The following is a 21,114-nucleotide window of genomic DNA, read 5'->3' on the forward strand; positions in this document are numbered from 1 at the left end:
TCTACATCCCTATTTGTACATGAAAATCAGGATACAAAATATCTCGATAAATACATAATAAAATATCTGCCATGAAGATACAAGAATTGAAATATTTCATATATTACAGATTTGTGAATTCGTAAACGTAAAATAGAATTCTAACCTAATATAATAAAACGAAGGATAAAGTGTTGAAAATATGAGAGCACATTTCCAACTCAGCAGTGTGCACAAGTACACCATTACCCTCTAAAACACATAATTTCCCATAACCCGCAAATTCAGCTATATCGCCATTTTCCAAAGGGTGCACTTCGTACAGCGGTGTTAAAGCAATTACGTACTCTAGTCAGCCCCTAGCCAAAAAAGGGGGCGGCCCTGTTTAAAGAATGGAGGGAAGCCCCACGGGCCCAGAATATCTTTATCGAAGGGGGGTTGACGAGCGATGGACGCAAAACAAGGTCAACGACCCTGCACCCCTGTGTTCTATCACCCTTAGGAGAGTAACGGCCGGAAGCAAGATCGAAGCTCTTTCATCTTGGGGAGGAAAAAAGGGCCACGCGGAAGTTGCCGCCCTCGAGCTCTCGCGATCCCTGCATCGTTGATTGCGTCGATAGCTGCGAGAGGGATGAAAGTCGATCATCGAACACGGACGTCGAGATACTTTTTTTTCTTCTTCTTCTTCTTCTGTCGACGCGACGAGGATCAACTTTGTGGAATGGCGCGAACCGACGGTGACACGTTTTTATTCGCGGTTCAATTAACAGTTCATGTTCATTGATTAATTAAAAATTGAAGAGCTCTATCGATTTATGTGTGTGATATTCTGTTAGACCCTTTATTCGTGACCTTCATTTATCGTAGACCCTTTATTCTTCTTATACAATTATTTATTAATATTCAACATCGATGGAAATGTTTATTAACGTTCAACATTGTCAGAAATATTGTAGACTCTTTATTTATTCTTCTTACACAATTATTTATTAATATTCAACATTGATAGAAATATTTATTAACATTCAACATTGTCAGAAATATCGTAGACTCTTTATTTATTCTTCTTACACAATTATTTATTAATATTCAACATTGATAGAAATATTTATTAACATTCAATGTTGATAGAAATTATTAGCATTCAACATTGAGGGAATTTTTTATTAACTTTCAACGTTAACTAAATTGTTTATTAACATGTGGTGTTTAGTTAAAATAAATAGCAGATCAGTGGTCTTTTATTATATTCAAAACCTTTTAATAGGTCTGTGATTTTTTTATGGAGTACATTGAATATTATCAATTCTGAAAGCAAGATTCGATCCTTTATTTTTTTTTTGCAGAAGTTCACTGTTCATCTCCGTTAGTTTTTTATTATAATCTTATATTATTATAACGTTCAAGGAACATTAAGCAAGGAACATAATGCAGCTCTCAATTATAATACGTACGAAAATATTTTTCCACTAAAATTATTACGGTCACATAACAGAGATATATGTGTGAGTGTACATGCGGTCAGTTATGTGACACAAATGAAATAAACTGCCACATAACAAACAATGGTCGGTTAAAATTATATTATGATATGAAAATTAATGTGCATCGCTCATTAGCGTAAATTTATCTCCCTCATACTGTTTATCATATGAATAGTTTTAATACTTCAATGTTATCGCGATATGGTTATAGCGATGGTTAATAAACAGACCATAACTAGTTACAGTCTACATGAATCTTTCGATCAAAAACATAAGATAGAATAACCGAAAGTTTCTTAATTATTCCTCGACATGTAAATGCCCTGCGAAGGGCGAACTCGCTTTTGCGTTTCTGGTTTATCCTACTTTTCAAACGTAAACGCTCGCAGTAAACAAACGTGTTTGCAACTGTTTTGCTAACTTCGGGAAGCGCTAACGAAATTGCTTTTGGAGAAAGTTTACTGCGAGTAATTGCTTTATTTCAGAATTCGTTTGAAATCAAAATAAAGGCGGGTAACAAAGAATCTGATGGTCAATGGAATTTCGGGGGTGGAAATTTTGATGACGTTCTTTTTCGGGGAAATTCTGAGGAAATTGAAAATTTGAAAGAGTTGCGAGATTGAAAATTTTTACATATTGAAGTTTTGGAAGATTGAAAATTTTAAAGCTCTGAGATTGACAATTTTTTAATTTTGAAGCTCTGAAATTTAGGAACAAAATTTTGGTAATCTTTGCTCATCTGAAAAATTAAAAATTTGAGAATTTTTTAGAAGAAAATTTGTGAACAGAAATTTGAGAATTTTTGTGAAGAAAATTTGTAAATAAAAATTTGAGAATTTGAAGTCTGAGTATCTGAAAATTAAAAAAAGTGAAAGAGAAATATTTTTAAAATAGAAGTTTGAAAAGTTAATAAAATTTACAAATCCATAGTAGAACTGTTTGCAACGTTCCTCGCGAGTTCAATATTTTAACAAGGCCAGAAACTCTAAATCCGAGTACCTCTGAAACAGTAATTGCACGCTTGTTTCAATTTTCCACGTGTTATCTCGAAACGAAATGAATACATGCAAACAAATCCCGGAAACAATACGTCACTATTTTCCTATCTCGAACGTTCGAAATCTCTGAGCTATCGAAGCTGTGCAAAAATCGTATGAAATTAAAAAGCGCATATATAATGTTTCGCATAAATGCGTCTGCGTGTCAACGAACCGAGAACCAGTGTAGTGAGATGAAAATTCGTTTCGCTGTTCGTCTTGTTTTGCGCACCTGAACGATCAAATTTATGCATCGATAAATAAAACATTTTATTATACTAAAAATCAATGAAACTGCTTTAACGAGAGTGCAATTTTAATATAATTTTAAGTTGATTGCCAAGGTGAAGTGACATATGTGTAACATGTGTGAGATACAATATACACATGTCACATATGATTTCATTTTGATACAATTACCAATTTCTAAATTTTTGCTTTGAGAATATTTAAAATTGTAAATTCAAGATTTTTAAATTTTGAAATAATCGAATTTGAATTTGTGAGAAAATTACGATGACTTGTGAACCATCTATGGTTATCGAAATTCTTGGTAATAATGCAGTTTTCTTCGTTTGTAATTAATATGTTAAGCAAAACGTGTCACCTTAATCTCGACTCGAGGACAGTTTCCCAAGGAAGCAGACTTGTCGACTCGTCACAGGCCTACACTGTGGAAACGCGTGTCTGACGAACTCCGTATATTCTGTCGGTTTGTCGCGTGATACGAGGCGTTTTCTCCGCTTCTTCGTGATAGAACACAAAAGAAGGATGAAAATATTTCCGCTGCCCTGCACAGCTATACTCTGTACGTTTTCGTGATTGTGCGCGGACTAAAGCTTCGTGCACAATCGAGGACATTAGAAACGAGATTGAATTCGACAATAATTCACTCGCAAACGGCAATACGTGAGACGAATATTCTTCGCGTTTTCGTGAACCATGTTCCGATCGTTCCGTAATTAACCTACAATTTTCTAAGCAGTCATTATGAAGATAAATGATGATTAAAAAGTTAGACACATTTTATGTTCAACGATTTCTGATTACATGGATCATAATTATAATTGAATATAAAATTCAGTTGTAGGGAATGTACAAGTCTGGCTGGCCACGTATGAAGCGCGTCATATGTGCGTCACGAGTGTGACATGAGTTAAATGCTTTTTTCAAAGATAATGTATACAAATTATACCTTAATCCTGGATTACATAGTTCATAATTAGAATTGAATATAAAACTGAATTGTAGTGAAAGTACGAGTCTGATCAGTCACATGTGAAGTGTGTCATATGTGCGTCACGAGTGTGACACTAGTTAAATGTTTTATTAAAGACAATGTATACAAATTATACCTTAATCCTGGATTACATAGTTCATAATTAAAATTGAATATAAAACTCAATTGTAGTGAAAGTACGAGTCTGGTCAGTCACATGTGAAGTGCGTCATATGTGCGTCACGAGTGTGACACTAGTTAAATGTTTTTTTCAATATAATGTATACAAATTATACCTCGACCCTTGATTACACAGTTCATAATTAGAATTGAATATAAAACTCAATTGTAGTGAAAGTACGAGTCTGATCAGTCACATGTGAAGTGTGTCATATGTGCGTCACGAGTGTGACACTAGTTAAATGTTTTTTTTAAAGACAATGCATACAAATTATACCTCGACCCTTGATTACATACTTCATAATTAGAATTGTACCTAAAATTCAATTGTGAAAATATAAATCTGCTTGCTCACATGTGAAGTGCGTCACATATGCGTCACGAGTGTAACGCTATTGTAACGCGATTTGAATATTTTCTTGAAGGTAATGTTTACAATTTAAAGCTTGATGCCTGATTACATAGTTCATAATTAAAATTTATTTGTAATGAAGATACGAGTCTGGTTAGTCACATGTGACGTGTGTCACATATGTGTTACAAGTGTAACAATATAGTAGCGCAATTTAAATGTTTTCTCAAAGGTAACGTACAATTTATAGCACGATTTTTGTGTAGTTTCCATGAAAGAATTATGCAGGGGATGTCAGGAACGTAGCTGTAAGAGAATTTCTGCCAGAGACACGCACGATTTACTTCCGAAGCAATTCGCAGCGAGTGAATAGGAGAACATGCGACGAATACATATTCAAAGTTTCGCGAATAGCTGTCTCCTGTTACGGGAACCATCAAAGGGATACGAACGATGTACCTTGAAGCTTAATTGTTTCAGAAATTCACCTAATATGTATATGAAATAGCTCGAGTAAATTCGATGCTCGACTTCCCTGGAATCATGTATTATTAATTTAACGCTTCGCTGTCCGATGTGATACGGAGAAGACAGGGGCCAGATATCACTGTTACGATTCTTCACGGGTAAAATGAACTTTGCTAAGTTGCTACCATTGTGCCGTATATTAATTTTGGGGCAAAATGTAGGGGATGTAGGGCTAAATTTAATCATGAGTGGTTCTGAAGGGTAAACGAAAAGATATGGTCATAGCGTATGGCAAAGTTAATATACATTTGGAGAATCCGGCGACTCTTGCAATTACTTAGAATTAAATGTGAAGTAGATTAAAGGTGATTAAAAATTCTTAATGAATGAAAATGGCAAATCTTGTAAATGTAAAAATTTGAGAATTAAAAAATAAAGTTTGCAAACTTAAAAACTCCAACGCTAAAAATTTCGGAAATGTTTTAAATTAAAAAACTCTACAAATTCGCAACAGCAACTCGTTACCATTTCTGTAACAAAGACAACCTAATTTTAATCTCAGCTGAATTTTCGCAAGATAGGGAAAAATGACTCGGAGGACAAAGCAACAAACTGTTCCTCCGTGTAAATTGTCTGTAGTTATTGTGAACGATACTTTAGATGACGAGGAGGTGAACAACGGGAAGTCCTTGCGATAAGGGGTCCCAAGGCGACTCCTTTTCCGCGTTCCGCTCCGATTTCGTGCTCCGGATACGTCTAGCGAAAAGTACAGGTTGCAGCGCGTAATTCGCGCTCACTATCGGGATAGTTAATTAAAGGCCGATTAAGGGCGACGCCTTGACGCGGCTACCTAACAGTAGTTGTCGTAGAGCCACTATCAACTTTGCATAAATTAAGTCACGGTCGGCCTGACTTTATTTAGAGGTGTCACGTAAATCCAACGATTTTCTCTAACTCGAAATGTATTATTATAAACGAATTATAAGCTATGAATTTTATAAATTGTTTTAAATTATCAATACTATAAATCAATATTAAACATGAATATTCTAAATTGTTTTAAATTATGAATTTTGTACATCATTATAAGTTATGAATATTCTAAATTGTTTTCAATTATGAATACTATAAATCAATATTAAACATGAATATTCTAAATTGTTTTAAATTATGAATTTTATAAATCATTATAAGTTATGAATATTATAAATTGTTTTCAATTATGAATACTATAAATCAATATTAAATATGAATATTCTAAATTGTTTTAAATTATGAATTTTATAAATCATTATAAGTTATGAATATTCTAAATTGTTTTAAATTATGAATTTTATAAATCATTGTAAGTTTGAATATTTTAAATTATTATAAATGTTGAATTCTATAAATCATTGTAAGATATGAATATTCTAATTTGTTTTAAATTATGAATTTTATAAATCATTATAAGTTATAAATATTCTAAATTGTTTTAAATTATGAATTTTATAAATCATTATAAGTTATGAATATTTTAAATTGTTATAAATTATGAATTCTATAAATCATTATAAGATATGAATATTCTAAATTGTTTTAAATTATGAATTTTGTAAATCATTATATGTTATGAATATTTTAAATTGTTATAAATTATGAATTCTATAAATCATTATAAATTATAAATTTTATAAATCATTATAAGATATGAATATTCTAAATTATGAATACTACAAATCATTATAAGCTATGAATATTATAAATTATTATATATTATAAATACTATAAATCATTATAAATTATGAATATTCTAAATTATTATAAACTATGAATTCTATAAATTATTACAAGTTATGAATAGTATAAATTATTATAAACTATGAATAGTATAAATGATGGTAAGCTATGAATACCACAAGTCACTATAAGTTATGGATACTGTAAATTATTCTAAACTATGAAAGCCATCAGTCATTATAAATTATGAATACCAGAAATAATTAAAAATCACCATGAATCACAATGAACATAAATATAAACTATCACAAATCATTAATACTATGTGACAAATAAATTATCTACGTATTGATTACTCATAAACAATAGCACGTATAAACGAAGGAAATAGTCGTGTGAATGAAGAAGAAGAAAAAGAATAAAAAGAAGAAAAAGAATAAAAGTGAGCCCTATTTGAAATGGGAAGAAATTAATGTTCGAATAGAATTTCATTGAAGCTACACCTGGCAAGAAATTTTTCTTGGCGCAAGATCCTTCATCGTCGAGTGAGAACTTTATTCGATTCACGTCCGAATGGAAGTCGTGTAATTAATAATCTCGTATCGAGTCGATTCGTCAGTGACCGATTCGACCCCGATACCATGTCGGACTTACTTCGGATAATCGATACACCCTGTCCAGCAAGTGGAAAGAATTGGGTCCAGATTGCAATGGCGATCAAAAACAGGGCTGTGTGCACACGAGTGCACCCTTAACCCTTTGCGGTTTTATGTGTCTGATAAATTCGTGGCGATTCTCGAAGAAAAATTGTAAGACAAGGTTTTAAAAATTTGTTGGAACTTGTAAGAGTTATCGATGTGAGGATTGAAAATTGCAAGGAAAATATTTTAAGAGAGGAGTGTTTGCTCTGTAAACGCAGCGGATAAGCTCAATATAGTTGTTTTGGATAACGGAATGTCTTTTATCGCGAAAGGGATTTTACGAATTTGTGGTTAAGAATTACCATCTAATTGTGGAAACTTTAATATTTCACGGATATTCGTTGCGATATTAGCATATTATCTACCGCCCGCAGATAGAATTCTCTTGTAATTTTGTAACGAATAAAAACTGCGAAGGTAATACCGCGTTAACTCGCTTTATGCGCATATAAATTTTAGTACTCCGATCGAGTGAATGATCAAAAATGAATGAGCTGTTAATGCAGTCTATACGAAATTATTTAACTTTAATATCAAATGTTTTAAACCGAATATAAAATTCGAGCGCAATATTAAACATTTCAGGGGTAATATTAAATATTTCCGACGTAATATTAAATATTTCAGCACGAAATGTTCTAACAATGTTTATTGCGAAATATTTCAATCTAAATACGAACAATGACACTTTCGAACGAGAGTGTCTCACAAATTCCTGACTAATTATTCCGTCGCAGTTTACCGGCAACGTAAAGAACGCTAAAATTTATCAAATAAACCGCTCGCGTGGTAAAATACGGTTGCAGTAGAAATAAATACAGCTTTTAAAATTTGGAAAAAACTTGAAATGATTTGTATCGGCGCTCGTATGGTAAATGCGCATTAAATTCGATCGCCATATTTATCACGCCGCAAATACGAAGCGGGTTTCACGAAAAGCCTCTAACAAATTGCGGAATGAATCTACGTCCAGGTTTAAATTTCCGATGCAGTTCTCCTTCTTATTCCCTTCATCTTCGACTTTAATTCGTTCCGACGATGAAAAATTTCGTTATACGATCAGGATGAGTCATCTTCACGAACACTCGCCAGCGATTAGAGCGACATTAATAGGGAAAATGGGACGTTATCTATCTAAAATCTGGTAGCTTGTAAATTTGGGAATTTCGTGATTTGGGGATTTGGAAATTTTGGGAGAAGGAAATTTGGAAATTTGGTTGAGAGTTTAGGGATTTGGAGATTTGGGAATTTCGGGAATTTGGAATTCGAGGAGCGTGGAATTTGGGGAATTTGAGATTTAGGGAATCAGGGATTTGGGGAATTTGCAAATTGGGGAATTGGGAATTTGGGATTTGGAGAATTGGGTATTTGGAAACTGGGAAATTTGAGATCTAGGGAATTCGGAAGCTTGGGATATTGAGATCTGGGGAATTTGGGCACTAGAGATTTTGGAATCTGGGGAATCTGGGGAATTTGGGATTTGGGGATTGTAGAATTTCGGGAATTTGGGATTTGGGAGCTTGGGAATTTGGGAGCTTGGGAATTTGGGAGCTTGGGAATTTTGGAGCTTGGGAATTCGGGAGCTTGGGAATTCGGGAATTTGGGAATTTGGGAGCTTGGGAATTTGGGAGCTTGGGAATTCGGGAGCTTGGGAATTCGGGAGCTTGGGAATTCGGGAGCTTGGGAATTCGGGAGCTTGGGAATTCGGGAGCTTGGGAATTCGGGAATTTGGGAATTTGGGAGCTTGGGAATTTGGGAGCTTGGGAATTCGGGAGCTTGGGAATTCGGGAGCTTGGGAATTCGGGAGCTTGGGAATTCGGGAGCTTGGGAATTCGGGAGCTTGGGAATTTGGGAGCTTGGGAACTTGGGAGCTTGGGAATTTGAGAGCTTGGGAATTTGGGAGCTTGGGAATTTGGAACTCAGGGAATTTGGGAGCTTGGGAACTTGGGAGCTTGGGAATTTGGGAGCTTGGGAATTTGAGAGCTTGGGAATTTGGGAGCTTGGGAATTTGGGAGCTTGCAAATTTGGGAGCTTGGGAATTCGGGAGCTTGGGAATTCGGGAATTTGGGAATTCGGGAGCTTGGGAATTCGGGAGCTTGGGAATTCGGGAGCTTGGGAATTCGGGAGCTTGGGAATTCGGGAGCTTGGGAATTCGGGAGCTTGGGAATTCGGGAGCTTGGGAATTTGGGAGCTTGGGAACTTGGGAGCTTGGGAATTTGAGAGCTTGGGAATTTGGGAGCTTGGGAATTTGGAACTCAGGGAATTTGGGAGCTTGGGAACTTGGGAGCTTGGGAATTTGGGAGCTTGGGAATTTGAGAGCTTGGGAATTTGGGAGCTTGGGAATTTGGGAGCTTGCAAATTTGGGAGCTTGGGAATTTGGGAGCTTGGGAATTTGGGATCTAGGGAATTTGGGAAATGTGAAATTTGGAAAATTTGAGACCTGGAGAATTTAGGGACTTGAAGATTTGGAAATTTGGTGACTTAGTGAATTACGTAAGTATTCGAGAATTTAACAATTTGCCAGATTGGAAATTTGAAGGTTTTAGAAATATAAAACTTGAGGACTTAAATATTGATTGATATAGCGATCAATCAATGTAAGAATTTGACAATTTCATAATATAAAAATATGTGTACTTAAAAATTGAAAAATTCACAACTCTACCAACTTGATATTTCAGTAATTTAAAAATTTCTCAATTTGCACAGAAATTCTAAAATTCAAACTCATTAACAAAAAATTTTTGAAGCACGAAATTTTAAGAACTCAGTCGTTAAGGAGCTTTGACGCTAACTTTTAAAAAATTTGCAAACCCTCGAATCAGGAAGGAAACTTTGGAAGCCCGAAAGTTTGAAGATCTGAAAAACGAAATATTCGGAAATTTGAAGACCGAACTGATTGCATCAATATTTGGCATCATAGATAGCGCGAATTTTTGTACGTGGTCAGTTTCCCGTGGAAAATATTTTCACCGTGGGTAAACGATTCATGGGACAAAAACGGTTATTTTTCTGGTGGAACCGATAAAAAGGGAAAAATGTGGTACGAAGGGACTGCGGATAAGCGTTTTATGGGACACCAAACCCGTGCTTGATCCACGGACAGAGCCTAAATTTGGCGTTTCGATGGTCAAATTCTTTTATCGAGGGAAAGAGGGCCGAGATACCAGCCTCTTGTGACATTTTGTTCGTCCAGAATCGCTCACATCGATTCGTGAACAAACTTTGTTTCGGTCCTTTTGTAACTTATCGATTACGGATTTTTCTATTTTCTTTTCGTTCTTTACATGTTGCAAAACTGTAGCCGGCGAATTTTATATCGAAATCTGAAATGCGATTCCCTTTGAGCTTTAACGAGCGCCGGAACAAATGTATTATACTTCAAAATTTATCAGAATAACCCACTTTTGTTCTTGTTTTGTAACTGCGCGATTCGTAATTCGTATTAATTCGTATTAACCTAGTTATCTCGATATATTGTAGATTTTTTGTGTATTTCATTTTGAAGCTTACAATGGATGATTAATTCTGTGGTATGTTGCAAATTTTATTTGATATGCTAGCGGATTATTGGATGAAAATTATTTGATATTCATGAATTAAATTGAAAGGGAACTGCCAGTTAATTTTAAAATTAACGAAGAAATTTTTAAATTATAATGAAAGGCTATTGTTTTAATTTTTAGGTATTTTGCTAATTTGATTTTTCACCTTTCATTTAAATTTCTCAGGAAAATGTTACTTGAATATTCCTTTATACGTGGAACATATTTTTAATTACATGCGTTGATAACGCTAATTGTACAAATTAATTTTAATTAATCAAAATTAATTTTGATAATTAAATTTCGTTATTTCGTTTCATTAATTATCAAAGCTTAATAACTTGAATTTTTAATAATTTGAAAGCAAGTGAACATTATATGTCGCTCTTTGTCCAACAATAGAAATTTTTCATTCAATGATATAAATAAGACGTGCAAATATTGAAGTAGTTGCAAAACACGCAAAACGCGACATCAGCGCAAGCAGGAATTTGTCAAAGGAACGTTTAAAATGTACTTTCATGCGGATTAAAGTATCGACATGATTAAACACCGATTCAAAAGCGAAGCAACATCGAAAGCGCACGATTACAAAATAAATTGCAATCCCCAGACTCGAAAAAGTTCCCGAGCTAAATCGGATTTGCGAGCGTCTGTTCGTTAAGCGAAAGAAACTCGCGGAAAAGCTTAGAACTTCCTACGGTTTTTGGTATCGAGAATTACGCGGGAAAATCCTGAGACGTCTGCAAATTCGAAAATATTATATCGTCGAAACTTTCTTTCAGCTTTTTTACTTTAATCTCTTGCAGTACGACTTGTTAGGTACAGTCGGAAATAATAGCTACAACATCAAAACAACGGAAGCTGAAATCTTATGTCTATTGAATATCAATCGTCTGACTGCAAATTGAACGATTAAATTGAAGAATATTAAAAATTTCAGCAAAATTGATTATGAAGTCGTGACGCACGAGGTGCGTCTAGTACAAGCGATTAAATACAACTTTTTAAATTTTTGTGAATATGTAAACGATAGTTAGAGAAACAGTTAAAGTATGAAAAATAATGGTCAAAAAGTAGTTAAACAAATTGTAGTGAAATATTTTTTTAAACATATAAATGAACGTAGAGTTATAAGAATCTCCCTGAACAATAGTGCTTGTAGAGTAAATAGAAAAATTGGAGTAGCATATTTTTTCAAATATATAAATAAATGTAGAAATATAAGAAGCTCCGTGAAACAGTTGAAATATGAAAAATAGTGGTCGAAAGAAAATATACAAAAATTGCAATTGAATATTCTTTCAAATATATAAATAAATGTAGAGTTATAAGAAGTTCTATGAAACAGTTGAAATATGAAAAATAGTGGTCGAAAGAAAATATACAAAAATTGCAATAGAATATTTTTTCAAATATATAAATAAATGTAGAATTATAAGAAGTTCTATGAAACAGTTGAAATATGAAAAATAGTGGTCGAAAGAAAATATACAAAAATTGCAATAGAATATTTTTTCAAATATATAAATAAATGTAGAGTTATAAGAAGTTCTATGAAACAGTTAAAATATGAGGAATAGTGATCGAAAAAAAAATTGCAATAAAATATTTTTTTAAATATATAAATGAACGTAAAGTGCCAACAATCTCCTTCGTGAAATATTAAAAATTTGAAAAGTTGTAAAGTAGATAAATTGCAGTAGAATATGTAAAAATTTACGTATGTGTAATAAATATCTCTATGTAAAAATTAATTTGTAAAATAATCAAAGACGTTACAGTTGCAAAACAGAAAGTTAATAATATATTTTTGAATATATCACGGTATATAATCAGTTTTAATCTCGTCACCTATCAGAAACTTAACAGGTTCCAATCAAGACCTTCTCGAGAACCGCAAAACCGTATAATCCGTACGCTACGATTCGAATTCGGATTAAGCTTTAATGCCCTCGGATTTCGTCATATCTTCGATGCAAATGCCACAAACCTGTCACAAACCACCAAGAATTCTTCGAACCAGCACAGCACAAACTTAAGAAAATGCTTCTGCAAGCGACATAGATCTTTTGAACGAACAAATCATTCGCCATAAAGAAACACCAATTCCACGAAAATTAAACGATTTAATAAACGTTCACTGTATCGCAAAGCACATTTATTACGCCACTTAATCACTAGACTTTTTAAAATTTCTCTGACAGAAAATTAAAATTGATTGATTGTGTGTTTGAAACTTTGAACTGAAAGTTTAAACTGATGAGTTTAATCTATTGAGTTAGTTTGAATTAGTGAGTGACCATTTTTACTGATTTTCTGTTGGTTTAAATACTTACTAGATTTTTTAAACTTGCTCATTTTTAGAGAAAAAGATTTCTTCTATTGGCAAATTTTAGTTTAATGCACATTCCGAGAATCAAATAATTATCCGCTGTAAAAGGTATGTTAATTTTAAAACAGCGTTGAAGTATCCGGTGAATAATATTATGGATCCATTAAGGAATGTATTTCATTATTAAACGGAATTCGCAGAACTGCCGAGTATAAGTAGTTACAGGAATTTGCAATTATTGCAATTTGCTTAAACAAAATTTTTCTGTTTAAACTGATGCATTATTAATTGAAATTATTTCTTTCCATAAATGGCGAATGTATAATAAGAAATTTTATTAGTAATAAATATCTCTTAGTGTCGATTGATAATTTTATCGTCGTCATAAGTTCGAATTAATTTTTTTTCAATCATCGGCACATAAATATCGTTTTACAATTTTGGCTAATCCTTCGTACTCGATTCACGGTGAAAATGAACGCTTATCCTACACTTAATGTGAACAAAAATTTTCAAATTCACTTTCTACAATTAATATATTTTGTATAATATGTGATTTCATTAAAAGTGTATATGTAATTTTATCTTTTAGTAATTGTATATCTGTATGAGTTAATAACCGTATCTGTAACTGTACCTGTGTTACAAGCATGAATTACCAGATTTTTTAATTGCACTAAATGGCTGCGATTAAATAACTTTAATAATAACAATTTTTTATTAATAGTTAAGTTAACAATTTTTTGTAATGAATGTTGCTCAATTGACAGTGAAAATGGCCACTCAACACTGAATGCAAGTAAAATTTCCTACATTCTTTACTTGCAATAATCAGTCAATCATCACCAGTTCAAATTCTTCCCAACTGCGCAAACAAACCCTCTCAAAAGAACATTCCCAAATATTTTCGACGTTACAAGCTCGTACAAAATTCCCCCAAAAAATCACAGAAAGCAAATTTCCCAACAATATCACTCGACACACACCGTACATTAGCAACGATCAGACACAAATAAAAAGCGAAGCCAGAATTGGAAATTTCGAAACGTCCACATCGAATCGAAAGAAAGAAACATGCTCGCACGGAATTACCGGGATCTCGAAAAAAGTAACACTCGGGTGAGAACGTATCGATAAGGCGCGAAAAATTGAAGCGAGCGGCCGCGGAGGAGCGCGAGATACGACTCGGAGAGTGTCGGGGAGACTGTCGGCGGTGTGACTCGCGTCGAGGGGTTTTCTACCCCCTAGTACCACCACCTGAAGCCGCAGGGGGTCCTTCGGGAAGCGGTGTGCTCGTAGACGAGCCGACGCACACGCTCTCCTCCAGGAGCCTTTCGCGTTTCCATGGCGATCGCGGCGCGCGTGCCGTGTTCGTCGACGCCGGTGCATGCGCATCCTTCAGCGTATTTACACTGGCAACAGGTTTTGCCTCGTAGCCCCGGAACCGGAGCTATCTGGGATTCCCCGGATCCCCGATCGAGATCGATCGATCACCAGGGACGATTCGTGGAAATCCTGGACCTCGCCGCCCTTCGCCGATGCTCACCGCGTGTGTTTGTTATTTAATTGCGATCAAATTCACCGCTTTGCATCTTTCGCGTATGTAAATATTCTCGAATTTGTTATTTTTTTATTTGTTTGGTGGAACGAAATATTCACGTATTCACGTATATTCACATTATATATATTATGTTATATATAATTGATATGTGGATTGTTGGTATGTGATATGTGGATCGTTGGTATGTGATACGTGAATCGTTGGTATGTTGATATGTCCGGTTGAATCTGATGGAAGATGTTCTTTTATGCAAGACATATGGTGACATAAACTCTTGCGCAGTATAAACACTCTAATTAATATGCTTATTAATTTTTTGAGTTATGATTCTTCAATGTACACGGAGTGTACCATGTAGGTACCTATGATATAAGTAAGACATCACTGATTTTACTGAAAGACTTCAAAAATTGAATAAACGAAAAGATGAAAAACTTGAAAATATAGGAACTCAAAATTCACAAACTCTATCCTGAGTGTCCTACTAAAAAATACTTGGCTCAAACAAGGTAAACGACACAAGGTAAAAAAGTATAACGATCAGCATCTCCATAGAGTCACTCACTGTCCCGTATGATTCGACGCGTGTACAACGCGGAATTTCCCGTTTGCCGGAGTATATCGCTACAGAAAAAAACGAGTCGCTCGGGGCTTCTTCGTGACCGTGTCTTCGGGGAATAAACGAGGTCGAGAGGCTCGAGATCGACCTTCGTTGCAAGAATGCACCGTGACTCTCGATAGACGCAGCCGATTTGGCCTTGCGACTTATCGTTACGATCGCCGCGACTTCGACCTCGTTATCACGACACGCGGAGTTCATCTTCGTGCACGGATCGCCTGGTCCATTGATCGCGAAGAATAGTGGAGAAAACTCGAAATATCGTTTTGTGCTCTGACGTGCTTCTGTGCATCGAGTTGGAAGTTGTTCGATTTGCAGACGGGAATAAATTTAAATTGGTCTTTATTGATTATGCTGCGATTATTGGAAGCTTATCCAGTAAGGTCGCGAATAGACTGTGTTATGTATTTGTGATGCGTCGATGTCTGCGATGTATAAAGAAATCATTTGATCTGCACGATTTTACGGACTACATGCTTTATGTACTGCGGAGTACAGTCTGCAGAGACTTCGATACGGTTATCATGAATGCGTAAATGTCCATCTCGTTATGAAATATGCACTCTATGGACAGTTTTATGATAACGTGTAATGGTTCGTATGTTATTTTCTGATATAACACACACTGTTATGACAAAATGAGATTATTTTTATATTTGTATGATGTCTGTTCGAAGAGTTCTAAACTGAGTAATTCTCTGATAGTAAATAAATTAATAATTACATCACTGTTACAATACGATATATATTTACAGTTCGTTCTACTGTGCACATTACCATACGTGTATTACCATTATCATATGATATGTGTACACTGCATGATTACGCCTTATAGATATACATTATTCATATGATTACACATTATGCATATTATATCTAATAAACTGCAGTTGTATAAACATTCACAGTCCAATCATGAATGATGCCAAAATACTTCTTTTCTGCCTCTGCTAACAATAAGATTATGCTCTTCTGTCAACAATGTTTCCGTCACAAGTCCAAGACTTGCAAGTCTTAGGCCACTTATTTTAATTAACCATAAAATTTCACAGTCGAACAAAACACCTCGAAGGAAGCTTAAATTCAATCTCCGAAAAATGAACAATGGGGTATTTACACGTTTCCCCGAAAATTTTCATAAGTTCCGTTGAAGCAAATTAGCAAAGCTTAATGTTTAAAAGCTGTAGCAGAAAGTCATTTAATAGCAAGCGACGGGCAAGTACATCGATAATAAACTCCTCGCGAAAGAGAGTAGAACTTGAAGATTGAATTTCCATGAAATTGCCATACCGCAACTGGAAGCAGCTTCACAAAGGCAACGCGCACTCTTCGAACAACTTCGTGCAATTCGCCGTGTAATTATTCACGAGGTACGCCGCGGCTAAGAACCAAACAAAAGCCGCTTTTTCGACAACTTTTACCATGAAAACCGGATCGCACGCTTTATGACGGTCCTTTTCAGTTCTTGTGAAACTTCAAAGCGTTCGATCGTTTCGCTCTGTCGCTTTTGGTGGCCTTTGGGGTACTTTTGGAAATTTGGTATTTGGGGGTTGGAAGTTTGGGAATTTGGGATTTGGGGATTTGGGGGTTGGAAGTTTGGGAATTTGGAAATTTGGGAATTTGGGATTTTGGGGATTTGGGAATTTGGGGGTTGGAAGTTTGGGGATTTGGAAATTTGGAAATTTGGGAATTTGGGAATTTGGGGATTTGGGGATTTGGGGGTTGGAAATTTGGGGATTTGGAAATTTAGAAATTTGGAAATTTGGGAATTTGGGAATTTGGGGATTTGGGGATTTGGGGGTTCAAAGTTTGGGGATTTGGGAATTTGGGAATTTGGAAATTTGGGAATTTGAAAATTTAGAAATTTGGGAATTTGGGAATTTGGGAATTTGGGAATTTGGAAATTTGGGAATTTGGGAATTTGGGAATTTGGGGATTTAGGAATTTGGGAATTTGGGAATTTGGGGATTTGGGAATTTGGAAATTTGGGAATTTGGGGATTTGGGAATTTGGGGATTTGGGGGTTGGAAGTTTGGGGATTTGGAAATTTGAGAATTTGGGAATTTGGAAATTTGGAAATTTGGAAATTTGAGAATTTGGAAATTTGGGAATTTGGGAATTTGGGAATCTAGAAATTTGGGAATTTGGGAATTTGGGAATTTGGAAATTTGGAGATTTGGAAGATGGGGATTCGGGTATTTGTGGATTTGAGAATTTGGAGATTATGAAATTTGGGAATTTGAGAGTTTAGGGGTGCGAGAATTTGGGCACGTGAGAGTTTGAGGATGTAAGAATTTGGAGGCGTGAGAATTTGGAGATTTGAGAGTTTGGGAATGTGAGAATTAGGGCACGTGAGAATTTGGGGATTTGGGTATTTGGGAAGCTTGGAATTTAGCGTTTACTAACTTAGAAATTTGAGAATTCCGTAATATAGAAATTGAGAAATTTAGAAATTTGAAGATTTATAAATTTAAAGACTAAGCTCTCCAAAAATACAGAAACCTAAAATTTGCCTAATACCCTCAACACCCATATCTAATCTGAAACCCATATATCACCCCACAACCATAAAACTTGGCGCTCAAACTAGATCGCTATCAGCCAAAAGAAGTACAAAAAGAAGAAGCTCTGTTCGATCGTTATGCCGTTGTTCGACAGGCGAATTGACAAATTGTTCGGAAACCCTCTATGGAAATCGTTCTATCGGGTTTCCCTGTTGAAACGGCGAAAAAGCAGCGCCGCTTTTTCCGCTCGACCGACGTAACCACGATTTATACGACCTTACGAAGTTCCATCCCGTCGCAACCGGAAAGAAGAACCTCGAGTCTGCTTTTCTCTCTTCTCTTTTTTTTTTCTTTCTCTCTCAGCGAGCTTTTTGATGTTTCTCCGACGAATTTGTAACTGGATGTTCCCGGGGAGGAACGAGTGACAAGCACCGGCAAGGACTTTGCTTCGCGAAAGTCTCGGAGAAATGGCGAGCTATTTAACTTGTCCGGGTTTCTCGATGATCAGAAGACCCTGTTTCATTTCTCAGAGGAGATAAAATGTCGCGGATCTTTGTGCAACAGACGCGATATCAATGTCTCCGTCGTGCAACATTTAAGCCCTTTGTTATCGTCGGTGACGTTTTTTGCTAAGTAATTTTTATGGTTTACATTTTTACTTGTTTTATTCGGAGAATTTCTAGTGTGGGAACTTTTTAATTTTAGGAATTAGGATTTTGAGTATTTGGAAATGCAAAGAGTTCAGAATTGGAAAATTTGAGGATCTAGGGGAATTTGGGAAATGAGAAATTTGGGGAAATTGAAATTTAGAATTTGGGGAATTTAGGATTTAGGGAAATTAAGGGAATATGAGATCTGGGGAATTCGGAAACTCGAAAATTTGGGATCTAGGGAATTTGAGAAAATTTCGGATCTAGAGAATTTGGAAAATTTGGGATCTGGGGAATTTGGCGAAATTTAGAGCCTAGAGAATTTGGAGAATTTGAAATCTACGGAATTTGCGGATAGTTGGGATCTGGAGAATTTGGAATCTAGGGAATTTGGGATCTAAGAAATTTAGAATCTAGGAAATTTGGGATCTAGAGAATTTGGGATTTAGGGAATTTGGAATTCTGGGTATTTGAGATCTAAAGAATTTGGGGTCTAGGGAATTTGGGATTTAGAGAATTTGGGGTCTGTGGAATTAGGGATTTAGGGAATTTGGGATCTAGGGAATTTGGAATTTAGGGAATTTGGAATCTAAGGAATTTGGGATTTAGAGAATTTGGGGTCTGGGGAATTTGGGATTTAGGCAATTTGGAATCTAGGGAATTTGGGATCTAGAGAATTCGAGAAATTTGAAATTTGGGAGATTTGTGGGATTTGGAGACTATGGGAAATTTGGGGATTTAGGAATTTAGGGAATTTGTGATATAAGGAATTGAGGCATTGAGAATTTGGGGATTTGGGGAATTTGGGATCCATAGGATTTATCAAATTAATTTGTGATTTGGGGAATTCGAAAATCTGAAAATTTAGAATCTAGTATTTTCGAATATGAGAATTTGTAAATTCCTAAATCTTGAATTATCTAAGTCTTCATGTGTTCCCCAAAATTGCAGATCATTATAACAGTACCAAAACAACTACATAAGTCCAACAACTTCAACAGATATAAACTCAACAAATCTTACAATCAGTGAATTAAAATACAAGGGAGCATCACATAAATGTACAGTTGCATTAAAAAAAAGGAAATCTCACTGCATCACTACGAGTTACATACATCACAGAAGACGGCCGAAAATGGGAAAAATGACAGGAACGCGCGAACGGGTGTACTCTTTTCATCCGGGCGCGTAAAAATGACCATCGGGACGGTTGGAATTCGCGAAATTCGCTACAGCGAAGATTCTCAAAATGCGAACGTGACGCAAGCATAACCGCGATAAAATAATTCACGACGCGTTTTGCATACCGCCGCGGAACGTTTTATGCATGCCTCCGTACACGCGACTCTTAAGTCCCGTTTGCAATTAATACGTCCCGTTCGCTGGCGGACGCGCATAAATTTGCAAGCTCTCGCGTCGCTTTTTGTCGTCTTATCCGACGCGGCTCTGAAAGCTTAACCGTCCGAACAGGTGTATTTTTGCAGCTCGGAACACGCAGCCTCTTAATTAAATTGCAAATTCTCTCGACTCGATTTCCTTACCGGGAACCATTATCACTTGCCGGAAAACACTGAAGCGTTTCTGCACCTAAAAACTACCTTACGGTTCTTGAATAATAACTTCATCTTTCAACGATTCTTTTCAATCTTTTTAGTATTCGTTACTTATCAAATTGTTTCATGTACAGTGATGTTTTTGATGGATCAGTTTGAAGTTTTAGGTTAATCGAAAGTTATCGTTTCAGTAGACATTTTGTATTTTATGTACAAAAGATTAGTGGAGCGAAGAGGTTTAACCTGGATATTGTTCCTAAGCATGTCACGATTTTGTGATATCAATTATTTATGTAGTCGTTTAAAATTTTAAGTTAGGTAACAATTTGTATGTGAACGTTTTATCGGTATGTTGCACATACCGATGTCACACAAAATGGCTGACAGTCGCGTACACAAAATGGCTGACCGTCGCGTACACAAAATGGCTGACCGTCGCGTACACAAAATGGCTGACCGTCGCGTACACAAAATGGCTGATCGTTATACAAAATGATAACTGATATTGATGCATATATAATTAGATATCGTTTGATAAAACTACGACAATAAAATATGATATAAAATATCTCAGTTTCAAAATCCTGAAACTGCAATATTCTCAAGTTCCAAAACCTCAAAGTCCCAACATTCCCAAATTCTAAAATCCCAAACCACAATAAGTTGCAACATCACCCAAAATAAAAGAACCTGAAATGTCCTGGGTTCCCTCGCGTTTTATCAAATAAAATTCGATGTCCAAAAGTTCTGAATCCCCTTTTGTTGTTAATGCGTAAGTTGGACTTGAAAAAGCCCGAACCGTCATGTGGTCAATTTCGCACACGCCCCTGCATTATTCGGACCCTGTTTCGTGCGGATGCGTCTGAATAATGGATGCAGGAAGCCATCGGATCAAATAGAGATATCGACGTTGACCTGGAATATTCATAAGTCGAGAAATGTAGGGATTTTCGAGCTGTGACTTAAACGCATCTGTATGTAGAAAGTAGAGAATGCTCGTATGTACTCAATTAAGAGTTAAACCCCTTGATCGATACGGAGCAAATTTTGCATAGTTACTAATACACAAGGGAACGTATAGGCTACCGTGAAACCTGAACACTCCAAATCCTCTCCCTGATTTCATCCCCCTTCGTCGTGTTAACTTCAGCTTTGTTCGTCGTTATGTACCTAAGCATTTTGGTATTATTAATTTTCAGATAATTACT

General features: G+C 35.5%; 2 protein-coding genes across 7 annotated transcripts in view; one reads left to right on the forward strand and one right to left on the reverse strand.

Moving 5' to 3' along the window:
• LOC100877232 (polycomb group protein Pc) overlaps positions 1–21,114 on the forward strand; it is a 305,270-nt gene that overhangs the window by 45,951 nt on the left and 238,205 nt on the right. The gene's annotated exons all lie outside the window — the stretch shown is intronic.
• The window catches only part of LOC100875045 (RAS oncogene family member Rab26), a 132,999-nt gene that overhangs the window by 45,714 nt on the left and 66,171 nt on the right, over positions 1–21,114 (reverse strand). The window contains exon 1 of one of the 5 annotated variants that reach the window (XM_076530618.1): positions 14,112–14,232. The exons of 2 other annotated variants lie outside the window; for them this stretch is intronic. The gene's annotated coding sequence lies outside the window, so the exon portion shown is untranslated. Of the gene's footprint in view, positions 1–3,107; positions 3,125–12,677; positions 12,891–14,111; positions 14,233–21,114 lie in introns of those variants that run through there. 2 more of the 5 variants (XM_076530616.1, XM_012286901.2) reach the window with 2 other exon arrangements.

The sequence above is a fragment of the Megachile rotundata genome, chromosome 4 (assembly GCF_050947335.1).
Source record: "Megachile rotundata isolate GNS110a chromosome 4, iyMegRotu1, whole genome shotgun sequence".
NCBI lineage: Eukaryota > Metazoa > Arthropoda > Insecta > Hymenoptera > Megachilidae > Megachile > Megachile rotundata.